Source organism: Otolemur garnettii, unplaced genomic scaffold (assembly GCF_000181295.1).
Source record: "Otolemur garnettii isolate 467f Iridium unplaced genomic scaffold, OtoGar3 scaffold00109, whole genome shotgun sequence".
In the NCBI taxonomy this organism is placed as follows: domain Eukaryota; kingdom Metazoa; phylum Chordata; class Mammalia; order Primates; family Galagidae; genus Otolemur; species Otolemur garnettii.
In genome coordinates this window covers 2,316,895-2,338,709 of record NW_003852504.1, presented here as the reverse complement: position 1 = coordinate 2,338,709, position 21,815 = coordinate 2,316,895, and positions in this window count along the sequence as shown.

Here is a 21,815-nt window from a genome sequence, read left to right as displayed (position 1 = left end):
ATCATTGCAGATGTAATTCATTAACTTAAAATGAGGTCATACCAGAGTAAGATGAGCCTCTAATCCAAGACTTAAAAAGACAAGTATGTGAAGACCAAGACACACAGGGAGGATTCTATTATGCAGTTGCAAGCCAAGGAAGACCAAAAACTGTAAGCAATCCACCAAGAACTAGAAGAAGGCAATAAAGGACTCCCCTATGGGTTTTAGAGAGAGAGATCAGGGCCCTGAAAACTGTTTGAGTTCAGGCATCTACCCACAAAGACTATGAGATAATTCCTGTTGTTGAAAGCCACCCACTTTGTGGTACTTTGTTTTCCCAGCCCTAGGAAACTAATGCAGGTTCTGATATCCCATGCTGTCCCACATGCTGGTAACTCCCTTATCCTACTCATGCTCTGAATCCTCTACTAGACAACCTTTCCATGTAGACACCCACACTGACCTCCTTGAAGTCTGATACCCCACACTGAGCTGCCAATAAATATGGATGCCTTCCTCTCTCCTCCTTGGCTCTGACTCTTTACACCAAAACATCTTCCGCAGTAAATCTTTTCACTCTTCTCGAGTTATGACTCCACTTCAGGCTGCCTTCATCTGTGGTTCCCTGCCTTACATCAGTCGAGCACCCACCCAAAGCTGCCCCTCTGTGTGGAAACCTACCTTGCTCTGCTCCACCTATTGCTTTAAGACTGAATTGTTCTAGAAGTGGCAAAATTGGAAAAAAGGGAAAGGAAAGAGTAAGGCATAAAAGAAGAGCCAGCTTGGTTTGAAGAAATAAAATATGAAAGATGAAGTCAAAGTCTCCTTGATCACTTCATGATTTCATTTGCCCTTTCTCCCTAGGAGTACTACTCCCCTAAGTCAGTTTTCCTTTTTTTATGCCAGATATTATACTACTGCATAAATGATTACTCATAAACATTATTCAAATAAATTATATAATTTTGCAACTTGCTGGGTTTTGCTTAAGGTGACCAGATTTTAGCATCGGTAAAGCGGGACACCATTGCTGGGGGGGGGGCGGGGGGAGCGGAGGAGGGGTGTGTTCTTGATTAAAAATTTGGTCTACATGGAGCAACAAAAATTTTCATAGAATACAAAAATAGTATTGTAATTTTTTAAAATTTCAACATAAGTACAATTTACAAATATAATACATTAAAAAAATATGTATAGGGCGGAGCCTATGGCTCAAAGGAGTAGGCACCTGTCCACCTGGGCCTTGCCCAGGAGGGGAGTAGGGAGTTTACATTAGCCTTTTCATTTCCAAATGAAGTTACATTAACCTCTTCATTCCCAAATGGAGTTATGTTAACCTTTTCAGCAGCTGAAAACCGTATATTCCCTTCCCGTTGCCCCACCCTTCCCTAGATTGTTGTTCATTCTTTCCAAAAATTGGGACTTTTTTAAAACGCTGCGGGACGCAGGACAAATTGTTAAAAATTGGGACTGTCCCGCCAAAAGCGGGACGTCTGGTCACCATAGTTTTGCTCAACATTATGTCTTTGAAGGACTTGTTATTAATATATGTGACTCCAAGTTTTTCAACTTTAACTGCGGTATAAGCATGAGTACAACATAAAATTTATTTGTCCAATCTCCTGTTGATAGGCATTTAGTAAGTCCCATACTATAATTGTGGATTTGTCTATTTTTCCTTTTTTCTCCATTTTCTTGTGTATCATGTATTTTGAGGTTCTGTTATTTGGTGCACGTACATTTAGAAACATGTTTTCCTGGTGGATTGATGCTTTCTTCATTGCATAATGTTCCATTTTATCTCTAGCAATTAAAGTCTACTTTATCTGATATAAATATGGCTATCCTTGCATTTTCAAATTAATATTTGCTTTGAGTATCTTTTCCGTCCTTTTATTTTCAACCTACTTAGGTCAGTGTACTTAAAGTGTATTTCTTGTAGACAGAATTTAGTTGGATCATGTTTTTACTTGATTCTGCCAGTCTTTATATTTTAATTACTGGGATTAGACTGTTTACATTTAAAGTAACTAATGATATGTTAGGGCTTAAGTCTACCATTTTATTCATTGTTTTCTGTTTCATTCCCCTGTTTCTCATTCATCTGTTTCTGTTTTCTTGCCTTCGTGTAGGATACACAAACATTCTTAGACATCCATCTTGATTTATGTATAATGTTTTGAACATATTACCTTGCATAGTTTCCTTAATGGTTGTTCTAGGAATTACAAAACACATACTATAATCTGCCACAATCTGTTGGTATTAATCCTTTACCATTTATTTCCATTTATGATTCTTTCATAAGAAATTTGAAAGAATTTGTCTCAAAACTTTCATCGTGACCCAGGGACTCTTGGACCACTTTTCCAAGTGTTAAGGTGCTGAAGCCTCCTGCGCATGCGCTTCCGGCGAGGCAATGTGGTCACCGCTTCCCTGCTCCCCCGCCCCACTCGCAGCCCACCCTGTCCCCCGAGAGTGACGCTATTTGGGGCGACGCCCACTGAGGTCGCCCACTGAGGTCGCCCACTGAGGTCGTAAGCTCCTGCGCCCCGAACGCGGCATTGTGAGAGGCGTGGCCTGAAGACGCCTTATCCCAGCAACCGAGGCCCCGGCGCTCAGTCCTGAACAGGACTCCGAGCGCGACGGACGGAGCTGAGTGAGAGGGGCACAAACGAGATCTGTTCGCTACCCCCAGCCCCCAGCCCACTGGGGGCTGACGGGTGGCGATGGATCTGTACCTCAGTAACTGCTATAAGACTGCTGAAGCCGCTGCCGCCAAGGCGGCCTCCAGCAGCCTAAATACAGACAAGGAACAATGTGTAGCAGACACCGTAAGTGCCAGCTAGTCCTTCCTCTTTCTCCTTCTGGTCCCACGGCGGGGTCTCGAGAGGGCGGACAGAGTGACAGGGTGGGGGCGGATCTCGGAGAAAGGGAGAAACGGGGCGGGTCCTTAACGCTGGCTGGAGTTTCCATTGGCCTTCACTGGGCGGGATGGCCTTGGGCGGGGCCTATCCTTGGTACCGGTGACCCAGGGAAGTGAGGAGGTCTTCCAGGTTGTCCGCCATCCAAGTAGGTTCCTTCATCCCTGAGTGTGTGATTCTTTAATTTATTTAGAGGTATTTGTCCATTGAAGTGGGAGTAGATTGGTCTAAACTAAATAAATAGTTCCTGGACAAACTTTCCGATTGTATCTGACAGAGCTCAAAGAAAAACTTCGCTCCAGAGGTCGGGGTATCTCACCTATTGGATCTGCCTCTTGGGGTCAAACTGCCTGTGATCCCAGGAAGTAATAGTGTATTTTATACTACAGATATATGTGAAAAGGTAAACTAAGTTTTAATAGTGCGTAAGTGGTTTTCTTTACCCTTTTAAGTTTCTCTTAAACTTGAAAACACTTTACTATGATTTTGCTTTGCACACCAAGTGGAGTTAGTGAGTTAAAGTGCTTAAGTTCCTGAACCTCACTTTAGTGATAGAAGGCCTCATGGTGTCCCTCAACCCACCCCGTCTAGCCTTATCTACAACCCAGAGGCTTCACTCTCACAGGTTGGGTTCTTCTCTGCTTGCCCCCACATGCCACACTGGTTCTTACCTCTGTACCTTTGTCCATCTGGCTCCTAAATCCTGGCATGCGCTCACCTGCTCTCCTTCCCAACAGTTAATTTCACCTTCTATGTTCAGGAATTGGGCTGAAGTTGATTCTACAGGCAGATCAAACACAAGGTTCACAAATCCGGATTCCACAGCCCACCTCCAGCCTTAAGTCAGGTGTGGAAGCACAGAGGAAGAGAAAGGCAATTAGGTTTACCCAAATCAGTCCATTCTCTGCATGCTCTCACCTCGTATTCTGCTTGCATGCTTTCTTTTTTCTCTTCTTTTCTTCTCTTTTATTTTCTTTTTTGAGACATTTAGGGTACAAAACTTAATAGTTTTTAGTATATTCTCAGAGTTGTGTAACCATCATTAAAAGAGAAACCCCATGCATGCTTTATTTTCAATGAACATCCTAATCATTTCAATAAATTGATGTTTCAAAGTGTGACTTCATTCATTTTATATTTGTAATACTTTTGAATATGTTTGCAGCTTTATCAACCATCTTACGATTTTAACTTGCGTGATCCTTACTGTCGACTTTTGGAAACCAGCTATAAAAGTCTACATGACCCACATTTAAAAGCATACTATAAGCGAAAAGATATCCTGAGGAGATTAAAGAAGGGTGGTTACATCACCAGCAATAATAAAGTGCGTTGAAGCCTACTTCCTGTTAACCAGCAAAACCCTAAGCATTTGATAGATGTTTGCTTCTGTACTTAACTGAAAGTCTGTGCCAACTTTTAATTGAGTGATAGAGAGTACTTAATTTAAAAAACTGAATGAATTACCCAGCATTTGGGGCAAGGAAAATGGTAGCTGTTTTTTCTAAATAAAGTTATTTGTTCCTGTTTCACCTTTTTTCTTTTATAATAACAAGAGATAATTGCCAAATAGAGTATATAAAGACACATCCACACACAAACACACACCCACAGTTATTTTCCCCCAAATGCACTGTAGATCTATACCCCTTGCTCTCAAAATAATACTGTCACTTTATACTTGTCAAAGAATATTTCTCATACCCTTTGGGAAACCAGAGACAAAGTGGGAAACTAGCAAAATACAACTTGATGGAATAAATACTTTGGGGAATTAAACATCATTACTACATTGATGTTTTAATAACAAACTATTTGGGAATGGTAAATTCCTGATTATTATGTAAGCCAGGTTAATGAAATAAGATTTGGATACAATTGTGTAGAAATATTACCTTCAAAACTGTCACCAAAATGCATTAGACTTGATCCCAAATTCCTACTAAAATGAATGTTCTTTTTACTCTCTTCTCTGTAAAGTGTTATTATTATTACAACTTTGTATTTATATATCTTTTTGTTTTTGTTTTTGTAGGTTGTATGTTCCTTGAAGGAACTCAATAAGTACAGGCATTATCTGACCAGTTTAAAATTAGACTTTGAAAGAAATTATATAAAAGAACAAGTAAGTTAAATACTCAAATTTGTTTTAGTTTTGGCCAGTAAGACAACTTTTATGTAAGGTTTCGTCCTGTGCTAACTATTTTCTCCCAATATTCTGACCTAGAAATATTGATATCAAATCCAGTTTCTATAAGCAATTGATAAAAGATAAAATGAGATATTTGCTTTTCATTTATAGAGAAAATCTTTCACTTGTCTGGAATGGAGCCACACTAGGCTTAAATGCAGGCTAACTGAATTAACCATTTGCAGAATACAGGATGTTTACTAAACCTGAAACATAAGAAGACATATCAAAAGACAAGTTTATTTATGATAAATACAAAAACATTAAATCTTTTTTCTTCCAGAAAATGATCGAACGGCAAGTAAAGAAATTGTGTGAAAACAAGAAATCCTGTGAAGCTTATAATGTCTCTCAATTCCAAGAATGGTTATTAGAAAAAGATGCACATACAACTCCGAACCAAGAAATGTTACTAAAACACAGGTATGATCAAAGTTAATGCACATTTCACAGACACATTGTGAATCCCAAAAGGTTGCAAAAATACCAGAAAGAATTGAAAACAGGATGAACAAAAATAGTAGACACTATTTAACCTCCCTATAATCTTCAACATGAAGAGAGAGAAAGATAGATCAAGAGGTACAGAGCCATCTTTAGAAACTTATGTTCCCCAAACCACTGAGTTATGAATAATTTCTGAATAAAATGCTTTGGATCACTTTGTTCTGCATTTTGCCATTGTCTCAGCCTCAACAACAGAGAATTGTATAACAGAGATTAGTAAAATGAGTATAGCATGGTGAGTTGGTGGCTCAGGCTAGTTTAAATGTCCCTGAATAACTAAATTGCCTGTAGTTCAAGAAATAAAAAACAACCAAGCAGGTGGTTTGGGAATGTCAAAAAAGATGATGTCATTGTAAAAGTAGCCCCTAGCTTACCATCACATACACTCTCACTTTTACTTAGATATATGGATATGATTACTAAAGAAATGGACAGGATTGAACACACAACAGAAAGACGGAGTGTACTCCGGATGAGAGCTGAAGAAAGACGACATCGGGACCACATAAGAAGAAAACTTAACCTCCGTAGACAAATTGAAGAGGTAAACAATGCCAGTTGTTAAATATTAAAGGATGAATTGTGTCTGGTTGTTTTTATTTCTAAATGTTTTTTAGCAGTTTTACCATATTACCTGAAGTTATTTCAGATCTTAAAAATATAAATCAATCTCTACTGATCTTTTATCACTATTATGAAATGCAAGCTTTTGTTTAAAGTAGTGAGACTGGGCAGCACCCATAGCTCAGTCGGCAGGGCACCGGCCACATACACCAAGGGTGGCAGGTTCAAACCCAGTCCAGGCCTGCTAAACAACAATGACAACTGCAACCAAAATATACCCAGGCATTGTGGCAGGCACCTGAAGTCCCAGACATTTGGGAAGCTGAGGTAAGAGAATCACTTAAACCAAAGAGTTTGAGGTTTATGTGAGCTGTGACACTATAGCACTCTACCCAGGGTGATAGCTTGAGACTCTGTTTTAAAAAATAATGATAATAATAAAGTAGTGAGACTAATAACCATAAATTCTATATCCATTCTGTTACTCCTATCTCATCTGCTCCTTAAAGTTTTAGAATTTAGCTCTAGTGGGAAATCATCATGCATGCATTCTCAGTCACCCAAATTCAGACAAGGCTATTACTGGTTTGGTTTCTCTGTCAAAATACATGTAAGAGCAGCAGATTACATACAATATACCTGCTGAGTCCAGAAGAGAAAACCCTGTCAGCATAGCATGCTTTTATACCCATCCTTGGAATCAGGCTTATACTTGAAGTAAGTGTTCAACAGCAAAATATTTTCTATTGACATTCCATCACATCCACCAAAACATTCCCAATAAAAAGCAGTAAGAAAGCCCATTCTCAAGCCAATGCAAGATTTTGATTAGGTTGACCCAATTTCTATTAGGCCATTTATTTAGTTCACTTGCTTATTGGTGGTAGATACACAAAATACTAAAAAAAAAAATTATGAAAGAAAATCCATACTGGCTTCTGTAACATTGTGCTCCTTAGGAATGGAAGTCAAAAGAACTATCACTTCTGACAAAGATTGGAGAAGAAGTAAAAAGAGAAGCAAGGGTTGAAGAACAACGTCGAAAAATCCGAGAAGAAAATGACCGGAAGGTAGAGTGCACTTTTACCAATGACTTGGGCTGTTTGAGAAAACTTTCGCCAGTTTTGATAATTTAAGATGTGAATTATCAAAAGTGGCCTAAGTTCATGAGGTTACCTATTTATGGAAAGACTCAGCCCGGCCTAAACTTATACTTCAAGGGCTGGTTTGAAATGAGACCAGCCTTGGGAAAGTAAGAAATGAGATCAGTTGGATCTTGTTATTAAAATATATTCTTCTTGGTAGGGCCTGGTGGGTGGCTCATGTTTATACAAAAGTAAACTTACCCCTGACTACCATTCTCTGCTTTGCAGTCATTATGACTTTAGAAATCTCAAGATGGGAATAAGGGTTCACTTCAATTATACCATTACATTTGAAATGTCTATTTTTCTTTTCCAGTGGCAAGTTGATATTAAACTTAATATGTTTTAATATTTTAGAAACAAGTATTTCTAGAGAAAAAAATTGCTTATCATATACACAAAATGCAAAATGACTTTAACCCAGAAGAACTAGAGGAAGATATATTTGAACACAAAGGACAAGATGAAATAGAAGGTGAGACAGAAATAAAAGACAAAGTAGCTACAAGATTCATATTTATATATTAAATAATAGTGTCTTTATAAACTTCCCTCTGCTTTTACAGTGAGAACACAAGGCCCTTGCAAAGGTGAGTCCTAGGAGCTCATGTTCCCGGCGTACTGTCCAAGACACTTCTCATTTCCAGTTCGAGTTGCAATGCATGTAAACACACAGTGTGTATAATATACATAATAATAGATTAATTGGTCTTATAAAGTAGCTCAGTAGACAAGACTGCCTATACTGTAGGTTTAAAAAGGAGCCAATGAGAGGAGACAGAATATACACAAAAACAGATATAAAAGACAGAAAGCAAAAGAGACGGATATATATATATGGAGAGAGAGAGAGAAAGGGAGAAAATAAGTAAGGAGAGAAAGAAGTTTAAAAGGAAGAGTCAGTTAGGAAAAGATTATAGGATGATAGAAAGTAAGAAAGAAAAAAAGAAAGAAAAGTTTAACAAAAGAAACTAGGAAGAGAAAAAATACAAAGACTGAAAAAAGGAAATAAAGAAATAGAAATTAATTTAAAATTAGGCCTCAAGAAAAAACTAAAATTAAAATATATAATATATATGATAAATATATGATGCATATGTGACATCTTATATGCTTATATATGATATATATTATACTATATAATATATCATATAGAATATATAATTATATAAAATGTATATTCTATATAATATATCAGAATATATAATCTCATAAAATATATATTACATAACATGTGTTATATATAATATATATAGAGAGAGAGCAAGAAAGGAAGAATAAACCTTTTTGAAGATATATAAAAGAAATGTTTGAATACCAAAAAAAGAGAAAATGTTGATAAGGAGGAGATAGTAAGAAAAGGTGGTATAAAAAGAAAGAATGGAATAAGAGAAAGAAAGTAAATAAGAAAGTGAAACAGACAAAGCCAGTAGGCAAGCGCAAACACACACTCTGGATGAGGTAGTGGAGAGAGGACAAAGACAAAAAAACAAATAGGCAAAAAAAGATGGGGTAAGAAGGCAGACAAAGGAGAAAGATGACACAGTTAAAGAAAGTAAGCTGGAAAAAGACACAGAAAAAAATATGTGAACAAAAAAGGGGGGGTAAAGAGGAGGGCAGAAGGAGAGGGAAATAGAAAAGAAAGAAGTTAAAAAATGGTAAGTCAATAAAAAAAGTAAAATAAAGAAAAAGAATATGAAAGAAAGTGAGAGAAGGAGAGGAATTTGAAGAGAAGCCAAACTGAGAGGTGACAAAAATTATAAATGAGAAGTCATTAAAAAATAAGAAGTCTGTTTTTACGACTGAATAGTATTAACCCAAAATACAAAAAAGAAGTCAAAATATTTAGTTAAGTAGATAGATTAGACTAGACTATAAAAAAGGAGAAACAACTAAAAAAGGCAATAAAATGAAGATAGACTGAAAAAAAGGGATACATGAGGAAAGGGAGAATGGGAGAAAAGGGAAATAATGAAAAGGGAGACAGTAAGAAAGGCAATACAAGAAAATATAGAACTAAAACCAAAGGGAAAAAAAAGAAAATAGAATGAAATCAAAAGAGAGAGGAAATAGAATGTGAGAGAAAGCAAAAAAAGAAAATGGAAGTTTTAAAGTAGAACTCAATAAGAATAGTAGTATAAAAAGGAAAAGGGGGTTAAAAAGAAGACAGCAATGTTAAGTGATAGACAAAAAATATGAACAGACTTTTAAAAGGAAGAGCCACTAAGAAGGCAGTATAAGAAATACAGAAAGAAACTATGGAACAGAGATGAAGAGTTTGGAAAGAGATAAAGGAGACAGAGAAAATAGGCAAGTAAGATAAGTTTTAAAGGGAAGAGCCAGTACAAAGACAGGACCAAAAAAATAAGAAATAGAGAAAGACTTAGAGAAAAAAAAAATTAAAGAAAACATTAAAAAAAAAAAAAGAAGAAGACTGAATAAAGGAATAAAAGAAGGACGATCACAAGGGAAAAGGGAGGAAGAAAGTGAGGCAGGCAGTCATGCAGGCAAGCAAAATAAAGAGAAAGAAAGAAAAGAAAAAAGAGTAAGATATTGAGAAAAGGAAGGAAGGAAGACAAGGAAGAAAGTAGGGATAGAAAGAGAAAAATAAAAGGGAATTGAAGAAGAGCAGCAAGTAAGAAATCAATAGTGGGGAGGGCAGGGTGGGATGGAGTTAAAAAAGAGACTTGCCTACATACAAAAGTAAAGTTTAAAAGGAACCCCAAATAAGTGAGTAAAAAGGGAGGGATAGAAGAGTAAAGAAGAGGGAGTAGGGAGGGAGGAGGAGAAGGAAGAGGAAGGAGGAGGGAAAGAGGTGGGGGAAGGAGAAAGGAAGGCAATAAAGGAAGAAAGGAGGATGGGAGGAGTGAGAAAGGGAAACTAGAGAGAAAAGTAGGTGTGGGATAGATTTTAAAAGTAGAAGTCAGCAAAAAGAAAGTTAACATAAGCATAGAAAAAAACATTGAAAACAGAAAAATATATCTACCTACCTACATACACAAAAATACAGAGAGAGAGAGATGAATAGATGATTGATAGCTAGACAGACTGCTATATGTAGTTACATATGGTACATAGGAAGATAGGTATGTATGATTGATGAAAGGAAAGAAGAATGAAGGGTATTAAATGGCAAAAGCCATTGAAGTATAGACGTCTGTAAAAACTGCAGATAAGGGGAGAGAGAAAGAGAAACAAAATTGAAAAGAGGAGCCACTAAAAAGAGAATAAAAGAAGAATTAAAAAGAATGAAAGATGGCATGGAGAAAGGAAGGGAGAAAGGGAAGAAGGAGGGGGATGAGGGAAGAAGGAAGGATATCAGGCATGTGGATGAGAAAGAAACAAAGAATTTTGGTATTATACCACAGGTATGCAAGCTATTAACCATGGAAAGGCTAGTTTACAGGACTGTGGGACCTCCCTATAAATTTCTTTGAACATTCTAGTGAATCTATAATTATTTCTAAGTAGAAATAGTTTTTAAACTTTAAAAAAGAAAGGGATCAAGAAAGAGACATGCAGAAAGAATAAAAGAACAAAGGAAGAAAGAAAAAAATAAATGAAGTTGAAAACAGACTAATCAGTAGGAAATAGAGGAAAATTAAAAGGTAAAAACTAGAGTGTGGGGCGGCACCTGTGGCTCAAAGGAGTAGGGCGTCGGCTCCATATACTGGAGGTGGATGGGTTCAAACCCAGCCCTGGCCGAAAAAAATTGCAAAAAAAAAAAAAAAAACTGGAGTGTGAAAGTAGTATAGGTGTTAGGAAAAAAGTAAGTAGGAAAATGAACTATATTATAGAGACTAGGGAGTGAATATTTTAAAAGTAGAAGTCAATTTAAAAACAGACTAAAATGTAATATGTGATAGATAGGACTTTAAAAGAAGAAGCCATTTTAAAAGTAGTAAAAATGAAATAAAGAATACAGAAGACAGAGAAGAAAAGAATAGGTTTCTTTTTAAGTATTAGGAAGAAGGGAAGAAAGGAGGGAGAGTGTCAATGCCATCACCAAGAAAGCAGGCCAGACCATGGATTGTAAGCTTGAAACTTGCAGGAGGTGGGCTCCCCCCATATGTGTCAGGGAAAGCCCCAAGCAACTTCCGTAGCTTCAGTTTATTGACAGTGGCCAGCACCCACTCCCTCCTCCTGAACCTAGCCCCCACTGCTGGAGTTCACCAACTGATCAGTTTCTAATGTCCAAAGTAACATACAAAGTCTGCACAGTTATTGTCCAGCATCTGCTTGTATGTTTCAAAAAACCTGCTACTTTGTTTCTGCAAGCCCGCTGTCTAGATTAACTGTTACTTTGTCTCTGCAAGCCCACTGTCTTGGTTAACTGCTACTTTGTCTCTGTAAGCTCACTGTCCTGGTTCCTACAGGAGGGAGAAAGATAAAAAAGAAGAATGTGGGGTCAGGTAGAGTGACAGGTAACAAGGAAGGAAAGGAAGAAGGTGTACAAGCAGGCAAACCAAAGAGACCCAAGTAGGGAGTTAGGAAATTAGGAGGAAAGGAAGAGAAAAAGTTTAAAAGTAGAGACTCACAATTAATTGGGAAGAGAGAGAATGAAACAGAGAGAGGAGAAAAAAAAGAAAAAGGAGAAATGAGGGAGAAGAGGAATGAGCAAAATTTTTAAAATTCAGTAAAATAAAGATGATTGATAGGTATGTGGATGTAGGTAGGTAGGTAGGTGATATGTAGTTAAATGGGACTTTATAAGAAGTCATTAACAAAGACAGTATTATAAAGATAGAATGAAAGAGTGAAAGAAAGAAAAAAGTTTCAAAGGAAGAGACAGTAAAAAAAAAAGAGTATAAGAACAGAAGAAGGCAATGAGAGTGGGAGGAATGGAGAAAAAGTATGAAAGTCACACAAAAAAAGAATTGCATAAACAGAGAAAGGAGAATGGAAGAATGAGAGAGGGTTTAAAAGAAAGATCTCATAAGAACGTCAGTTACAACTGTGTGATGGAAGAGAGTTTTAAGTAGAAGTTAGTACCAAAAGGCAGCAAAATGTAGATAGATGACTGATAAGCTGAATAGATAATAGGTGGGTAGGAAAGTAAGCAGGTAGGTAAGCAGATAGATCTTTAAAAGCAGAAGCCAATAGTACAAAAAAGAAAGTTATAAAGGAAAGAAGGAAAGAAAAAAGTTTCAAAATGGGATACCAATAAAAAAAGAGTGAAAGAAGGAGGAAAGGGAGTAAGAAGGAAACAGGCAAGAAAAGCATAGAAGTTGAAAAGGGGGGATGAAGCTATAAAAATAATAAAATAACAAAGAAGAGAGACAATGTGAGAACCAGAGACAAAGGAGTTTGAAAGGGAGGAACTAATACAAAAATAATGTGTATTGTTGGGGGGTTCATAAAGAAGTCAGATTAAAAATACTTTAAAATACGATTAATTGATGTGTGTGTGTGTATACACACACATGTCTATACATACATGTATGTATACATATATTTGCATCAATTGCTATATATGCAGTTAGAGATAGAAATGATTTGATAGAACTCAATTGATGTATGTAATATAAACACTCCATAGAACTCCCTTTATCTTTCCTTCCTTCATTTCAATATATATTACATACATCAATTGAGTTCTGTAAAATCAGTTCTACATATATTGATTGATATATATGCAGTTACAGAGATAGAACTGATTTTAAAGAGAACCCAGTGGTAAAGACAGGACAAAAATAGAAAGTGAGAGGGAAGGAAAGAATAAAATTTTTAAGGTAGCCAGTATAAAACAAATAGGGAGGAAGAGAGGGAAGAAAGGAAGGAAGGAGGGAGGGAAGGAGGGGGAAATAAGAAAATAAGTTTATAAAGGATGAATCACTAGAGAAAATAGTTAAATAAAGGAGGAGAAGGGGTGGTGCCTATGGCTCAAAGGAGTAGGGTGCTGGCCCCATATGCCAGAGGTGGCAGGTTCAAACTCAGCCCAGGCCAAAAACTGCAAAAAAAAAAGAAAAGAAGGAGAGGAATATGAGAGTGAGAGGGAGGAGCCAGGAAGAAAATCATGTACACCTATGTGTAGGGGAAAGATTTTAAAAGTAGGAGTCATAGAAAAATAAAATGACAACCAAATACAGACAGAAAGATCAGAAAGATAGGTCATTGGCAGGAAGCTGGGTGGGTAGATTAATACATAATAGAAAAGTAGATAAATAGATAGCATGTAAAAGTTAGATGCCAGATGCTGGTAAAAAAGAATATATAAATAGAACAAGAGATTGAAAGAAGGAAGGAAAGAAAAAAGTTTTAAAAGAGGAGCCATTGAAAAGTGTGAAAGAAGAATGAAAGGAAGGACAGATAGAGATGGAGGAATAGGGGAGGATGGAGAAAGGAAAGAACAATAAGAAGGAAAAAAGAAAGAAAGCAGGAAAGTACAGGTATAATAAAGGGGAAGGAAGGAAAAAAAGAAGCAAAGTTGGCAGGGATGGAAAGAAAAGAGATGGAGAGGGAGAAAGACAAGTGCAGTGAGAAATAATAAAGGGAAGGAGGAGATAGGGAGAGAATAGGAAAGAAGTCTATAAGGGAAGAGTCTCTAGGAAAATAAGTAAACTAAAGAGGATGTGAGCATGAGAGAGTGAAAAGATGTGGAAAAGGAGAAGCTGGTGAGAAAATTTAGTATAATCCATGGACAGCAGAGAAAAACATAAAAAGAGGTCAGTTAAATACAGTAAAATAAAGATAAATGATAGATACATAGATAAGTAGAACCAATGGATGTTAAAAATACAAGCCAGAAAAAAGGCAGTGCAAAAGGAAAGGAAAAAAATCAAAGAGTTGAAGAAGTAAGGGAAAAGGAAAGAAAACGTGTTTAAGATAAGCTATCAAAAGAAAATCTAAAAAGCAAGCAAAAAGGAAGAAAAGAAGGGAAGGAAGGAGGTAAGAAAAAAAGACATTAGAAGGGGTGAGTTGGTAGGAAAGGGGGAAAAATAAAAAAAGAATGCTAGAGGAGTTTGAAAAGGTGGAGCTAGTAAGAAAATTAAGTGTACTATGGAAGGCAGGGAGAAAAAAGAGGTCTAGATAGAAGAAATCAGTTAAAAATGCAATAAAATAAAGATAGAAGACATGGACAGTAGGAGGTAGTTACATAGGCTAGTAGATAGGCAGGTAGAATGGACTTTAAAAGTAGAGACCAGTAGAAAAGACAGTATTAAAAAGATAAAAGGAGAGGAAGTGAAGCAAAGAAAAAAATTGAGAGAGAGAGAATATGATAAAAAAAAAAAAAAGAAGGGAGGGAAAGAGGAAAAGAAAGGCAAGCATGCAGGGACACAGAGAAAAGATGAAGAAATCTAGAGAAAGAGTAGTCCCTGCCTGCTGGGGAGGCTGAGGCCGGAGGATAGCTTGAGCCCAGCTCTTCAAGACCAGCCTGGAAAACATAGTGAGACCCTATCTTGATTTTTTTTAACTAAAATACAGACAGAAGTATGACAACTGAAAGTGAGGTGTACAAAAAATAGGTGGTAGGTTAAATGGCTAGATAGATATGATATCTATACACATTGATAATGATGTCAAAAAGAGAAGCCAATAATAAAACAAGACAAAAAATAGAAAGGAAATAAAAGAGAATGAAAGAAGAAAACATTAAAGTGATCCACCATAAAAATAGTAGAAGAAGGAGGGAAATAAGGATAGAAGGAAGATAAAAGAAAGAAAAATATTTATAAAGGACAAGTCAGTAGAGAACAGGGTTAATTAAAGAAAGAGAATGTGAGAATAAGAGAGAGGAGCCGGTAAGGAAATCAAGTACAATTATGTAATGGGGACAGATTTTAAAAGTAGGAGTCAGAAAAAGAATTAGTAAAATAAAGAAGGAAATATGGGATATGGATAGCTGAATAGATAGCTAGGCAGGTAGAGCATACATTAGTTGGACATAAAAGATAGTAAAAAGGAATGTAAGAGGGACTTTACCTAACAAATGTAGTCAGTATAACCTGCTTCTTTGTACCCTCTGTCCTCAACAATGAAAAAAAAGAGGGAGCTTAAAAAGAATGTACTAAAAAGACAGTTATAATTAGAGTTTTAAAAAAAGGAAGAGGGAGGAAAGAAAAGTTTAAAAAGAGGAGTCAATAAAAAGAGAGTAAAAGAAGAATAGAAAGAAAGATGGAAACAGAGAAGAAAGAGAGGGAGGGAAGGCGATAGACAGGAAGGGAGGGAGAGAGGCAGAAAAGAGGTACAAAAGGACAAAATGAGGAAAGAAAGAATATAGGAAGACAAGAGGGAGAGAGAACCGAGTGGATGGATGAAGAAAAGAAAGAAAATAGTAAGAGGAAAGAAGAAACAAATGAGGGAAGGAAAGATAAAGGAAGCAGGAGGGAACAAGGGAGGAAGACAAGAAGGCAGATACACGGCAGGAAAAGAAGAAGACAGGGAGCAAGATAGTGAAAGAAATGGAGCAAGACTAGATAAAGGGTATACAAGCAGGCAGGATGGAAGAAAGGGAAGAGGAAAGGAAGGAAGGATAGAGATGGAGAGCACAGAGAGAGATCTCATTCAAAAATACAATAAAAATGGTGGATGATAGCTAAGTAGCTAGGGAGGTTGACAAGTAGATAGGTACGTAGAAAGGATTTTTAAGAGGAAGAACCAGTGGAGAAGACAGTATTAAAAAGGAGAGTGAAGGAGAAAAAGTTTGAAAGAAAAACCACTTTAGAAAAAGAGTAAAGGAAGGAAAGAGAAAGAGAGAGGGGGAGAAATGGGAAGAGAGGAGGATGTATGAAAAGTAGGAAGGAGGTAGGAAGGGAAGGTAGGGATGTAGGAAGGCAGGCATGTATGTTCACAATAAAAAAGACAATGCTAGAGAGAGAGTAAAAGGAATAAGAAGGAGACATAAAAGCAGGTAGTGGAGGTAAAAAGCAGAAGAAAGGAAGGGAAGGAAATGAGGGAGAAAAGAAGGGAAGGAAGAGAAACTTTGTCAAAGGGAGGAAGCTAGGAAAATAGTAAAATAAAAAAGAAAAGAGATGAGGTGAGAGTGAGACACAGGAGTTTAAATGGAGTAAGTAAAAAAAAAAAAAAAACTACAACTGTGGAAGACAGCCAAAGAGAGACCTAAAAAAAATCAGTTAAAATAGAGAAAAATAAATATAGATAGACAGAAGGATGACAGGTAGGTAGTAGGGAGGGAGATAGGTAGATAGATCCATGGATGGATGGTTACAAGTTTTCAAAGGATGAATCAGTAGGGAACAAAGTTAAAGAAGGAAAGAAACTGTGAGTGTGGGAGAGAGGAGCCAATAAGAAAATTAAGTACAATTATGTTGAAGGGGAGGAGATTTAAGAAGAGTCAGTAGAACAAACAGTAAAATGAATATGAATAAATAGGTGAGTACATAGGCAAGTAGACATATAGATCAGGGAGACAGAGAGATAGATGTAAAATGAGATGAGATAAGATAGGATAGGTAAATAGATAAGATCATACTTCAAAAGGCATAAACCAATATAAAACAGATACAAAGAGAGTTAGAAGACATATAGAGAAAATGAAAAATGTTTAAAAACAAAAACTAGTACAACATGGGAGAATAGAAGGAAGGAAATAGGGAAGGAAGGAAGGCACAGGAGGAAAAAGGAAGGGAGGATAAAGGGGCAAGAGGAAGGGGCGGCTCCTGTGGCTCAAAGGAGTAGGGCACTGGCCCCATATGCCAGAAGCAGTGGGTTCAAACCCAGCCCTGGCCAAAAACTGCTTAAAAAGCGGGGCGAGGGGTAAGAGGAAGGAAGAAAGAAAGGCAGGCGTGGAGGCAGGGTAAGACTAGAGAATGAGAGAGAGACTAAGAATGAAGTAGGAAAAAGCATTGAAAAGGGTCAATAAAGGACAAAAAAGAAGGGAGGGTTGTAAAGAAGGAGAACTCTAAGGTGATTAGTCTATAGAAAAGACTAAAATAAAGAAGAAAATGTGAGAGACAAGAAAAAGGTTTGAAAAGGAGGAGCTAATAAGAAAATTAAGTACAACTGTGGACAGCAGGGAAAGAGAAAGCTCTATAAGGAAAAAGGTAAAATTTTACTGTAAAATAAGATGAATGAATGACAGCTAGATAGGAAAGGAGAGGAGTATAAAAAGAAAAGACAAAAGAAAGAAGAAAGAAAAAAGAACTAAAAGTTGATTTTCAAAAGGAAAACACAGTAAAAAGTCTGTACATTAAAGACAGTTGGAAAAAGAAAGAGAAGAAATGAAAAACATTTTTAAAAGGGGCCTGTAAATAGTAAAGGAAAGTAGGCAGATGGATAGGATCAGATAGGATGGAAGAAAGGAACAAGGGAAGAAAAAGTAAAGAAAAGAAGGCAAGTGAGCATGCCTGCAGACAGGAACAAAGGAGAAATTAAAAGAGAAAGAGAGGCAGCAAGAAAGAGACAGAAAAAGAATAATGAGAGAAAGAAGGAAAGAATGAAGGTAGGAAGGAGTAAGAAATAAAGAAATAGAGAACCTGTTTAAAATTGACTAAATAAAATCAAGGAGGAATATATGAGAAGGAGAGACAGTAAGAAGAAAGAGACAGAGAGAAAGGAAAGGGAAAAGGAAATAGAAACAGAAAAAAAGATCATTACACAAGCAGGAAAGAGCCAGTAAGAATGAAGTGTACAAAAAAGATTAAAAAAAAAAAGATTGAAAAGGAAAGACAGAAACAAAGAGAAGAAAAAGTTTAAAAACAAGAAAACCTACCAAAAAACTTTAAAAAGAAGAAAAGGAGAAAATGAAAAGTTTTAAAAGCAGCCAATAATAAAATTAAGAGAAACACAGAAAGAAGTAAAAGGGGAGAAGGGGAGAAGTAACTAAGAAAGGCCAAAAGGCCAGCAGCTTGGTGGCTTATGCCTGTAATCTTAGCATTCTGGGAGGTCAAGGCAGGAGGAACACTTGAGCTTAGGAGTTCAAGACCAGCCTAAGAACTCGCTTCTACTAAAGATAGAAAAATTAGCCAAGTGCTATGATGTGTGCCTGTAGCCCCAAGTTCTAGGGAGGCTAAGGCAGGAGGATCACTTGAACCCAGGAGTCTGAGGTTGCTATGAGCTAAGCTGACACCATCGCATTCTAGTCTGGGGTAACAGAGTGAGATGAAAGAAAAAAGAAAAGAAAGAGAAGGGAAAGGGAGAGAGAAATTTGAGAGAGAGAAAGAAAGGGAGGGGAAAAGACTAAAAATGGTAATAACAGCGAGAAAGAGAATGAAAGAAAGAAAAGAGAAAAGAAATAAGATGCTTAACAGGAAAGAATCAATAGGAAATGCCACTGTAAAAAAATAATGAAAGCAAGAGAAAAGGAGAACAAAATTTTAAACGTTGTAAAAGGAGGCACCAATAAAGAAAAATGTGCCAAAAAAGATGGAAAGAGTAAAGTGAAATCATATGTTCTCATAAGTGGGAGCTAAATAATGTGTACACATGGACATAGAGAATGGAATGATACACATTGGAGACTGAGAAAGGTGGCAGGGGGTGTGGGATAAGAAATTACCTAATAGGGCAGCACCTGTGGCTCAAAGGAGTAGGGCCCTGGCCCCATATGCCAGAGGTGGCAGATACAAACCCAGCTCTAGCCAAAAACTGCAAAAATAAAAAAGAAAAGAAAAGAAATTACCCAATAGGTGCTATGTATACTAATCAAGTTATGGTTACACAAAAGCCCAGACTTCACTACTACATGATATATCCATGTAACAAAACTGTACTTGTACCTTTTGAATCTATTTAAAAAATCATTTAAAAATATCTACCAAGAAAGAGCAAAATAAAGTGAGAGTAAAACAGAGAAAGGGAGGGAAAGAGGGAGGAATGAAGGTACTTAGGGAGGAAAAAAGAAGTTTATAAAGGATGAGTCAGTAAGCAACAGGAAATTCTAAAAATGAAAGTGAATCTTAGAGTAAGAGAAAGGAGCCAAAATGGAAATAATCAACTTCAATTGTACACTTTAGCCACTGAAAACAATTAAGACTAGAAAACATTCAAAATTTTAAAAAGAAAAAAATCAACTACAATTATACTGCAAGGCACTGATGATAAAATTAGGAATGGGGGGTGGCGGGGAAAAATAGAGACAGAAAGGTGATTGAAGGCCGGTTGCCGTGGCTCATGCCCATAATCCTAACACTCTGAGAGGCCAAGGTGGGTGGATTGCCTGAGCTTACAGGTTCAAGACCAGCCTGAACAAGAGCAAAACCCCATCACTAAAAGTACCTGGGCATTGTGGCAGGCTTGTGTAGTCCCACTCAAAAGGCTGAGACAAGAGAATCATTTGAGCCCAAGAGTTTGAGTTTGCTGTGAGCTGTAACACCAAGGCACTCTACCAAGGGTGACAGGTGAGATTCTGTCTCAAGAAAAAAAAAAAGGTGATTGATAGCTGAATAGATAGCTCAATGATAGGTAGGTTGGCGGCAAGTAAATAGATAGATGAGATAGATGATAGATTAGATAGATAGATACATAATATGAAAGGCAGAAACCAGTAGGACAAAATGTGTGAAAAAGAGAGTCAGAAACAATGAGGGGGGGAAAGGAAATAGTTTTGAAAGAGGACCCAGTAGAAAAAGGAATGGAAATAAGGGAGTAAAGAAAGGAAGGAAGAAGGCGGCACCTATGGCTCAGTGAGTAGGGCACCGGCCCCATATACCGAGGGTGGTGGGTTCAAACCCAGCCCTGGACAAACTGCAACGAAAAAATAGCCAGGCATTGTGGCGGGTGCCTGTGATCCCTGCTACTCAGGAGGCTGAGGCAAGAGAATTGCCTAAGTCCAGGAGTTGGAGGTTGCTGAGAGCTGTGATGCCACAGAACTCTACTGAGGGCAATAAAGTGAGACCCTGTCTCTAAAACAATAAAAGAAAGGAAGGAAGGGAGGGAGGAAGGAAGGGGATGGCAGGAGAGAGGGAGGAAAGAAGGGAGAGAAGAATGGAGGACAGCAGGCAGGCAGGCACATAGGCATGGGGCCAGAGAACAAACAGAGAAAGAAAGTCAGGAATAGAGACAGTTAAAGAAATAGACTGAGAAAAGACAGAAAGGTTATAGAGGCAGACATGAAGGAAGGAGAAAAAAAGGGAAGAAGAGAAGGTGGCAAGAGAGAAAAGAAGCAGCTAGTTGAAAGTAGAGTACAATAAAGATAGATGAATGGATCACAGCCAGGGAGGAAGGAAGCAAGGCATAAGGCAGGAAGACAGGTTAGATAGATGAAGACATAGATCTTAAAGGTAGAAGACAGTTAAAAAGCAGCCAGATGAAATCAATTAAAATAGAGAGTAGCACAAAAAAGAGAAGGAAATCAATAGATTGAAGAGTCACTAGTCAAAGTATGAAATGAGAATGGAAGAGGGATAGGGAAAGAGGAAAAAAGAAAGAAAGAAAGGAGTATGGGAAGAAAAGAAAGAAGGAAAAAAGTTGTAAATAGTGAGTCCATAAGGAAAAGAACTAAGGAAGAGAAAGGGAATTTGAGAGTGAGAGGGAGGAGCCAATAAGAAAATCAAATACAATTGTGGTGATGAGGAGAGGATTTAAAAAGTAAAAGTCACTTTTGAAAAGACAGTAAGATAAAGATGGATAAAGAACCAGGTAAGGAATTAGGCAGGTAGATAAAAAAAATAGCTAACAAATAAGCAGGCAGACAGATGGGACTTTGAAAGGCATAATAAGTCACTATAAATGACCATATGAAACAGATATAAAGAGAGAGTGAGGGACGGCACCCGGGGCAGTGAGTAGGGCGCCGGCCACATATATAGAGGCTGGCAGGTTTGAACCCAGCCCGGGCCTGCTAAACAGCAATGACAACTGCAACAAAACAATAGTCAGGCATTATGGAGGGCGCCTATAGTCCCAGGTACTTAGGAGGCTAAGGCAAGAGAATTGCTTTAACCCAAGAGTCAGAGGTTGCTGTGAGCTGTGATGCCACGTCACTCTAGCCAGGGCGACAGTTTGAGACTCTCTGTCTCAAAAAGTGAGAGAAAGTGTGTTAGAACAAAATAGAGAGATGATATGAAAAAAAAAATAAAAACAAGAAACAAGAAGAAAGAATAGAGGGAGGAAAGAGGCAGGAAGAAAGGGAAATACAAGGAAGGAAGGGAGTAGGTTAGGTAGGGAACGATGAAGGGCATGAGACAGGAAGGAAGAAAGGGAAACAAGCAGGCCAGGTAAGAATAGAGAAAGACAGACAGGACGAGACAGAGACTGAAGGAAATGGAGAGAAGACATTTAAAAGGCAATAAGAGAAGGAAGAAAGGAAAGAAGGGAGGGAACAAGACAGGAAGGAAAGGGTGGAGAGAAAGAAGCGTAAAGTGATGACTGTATAAGAAAGAACAATTTTAGGATTGGTGCCTGTGGCTCAAGTGGTTAAGGCACCAGCCACATACACCTAAGATGGCGGGTTCAAATCCAGCCCGGGCCCTCCAAAACAACAATGATGGCTGCAACCAAAAAATAGACGGGCGTTGTGGCGGGCGCCTGTGGTCCCAGCTACTTGGGAGGCAGAGGCAGGAGACTCGCTTGAGCCCAGGAGTTGGAGGTTGCTGTGAGCTG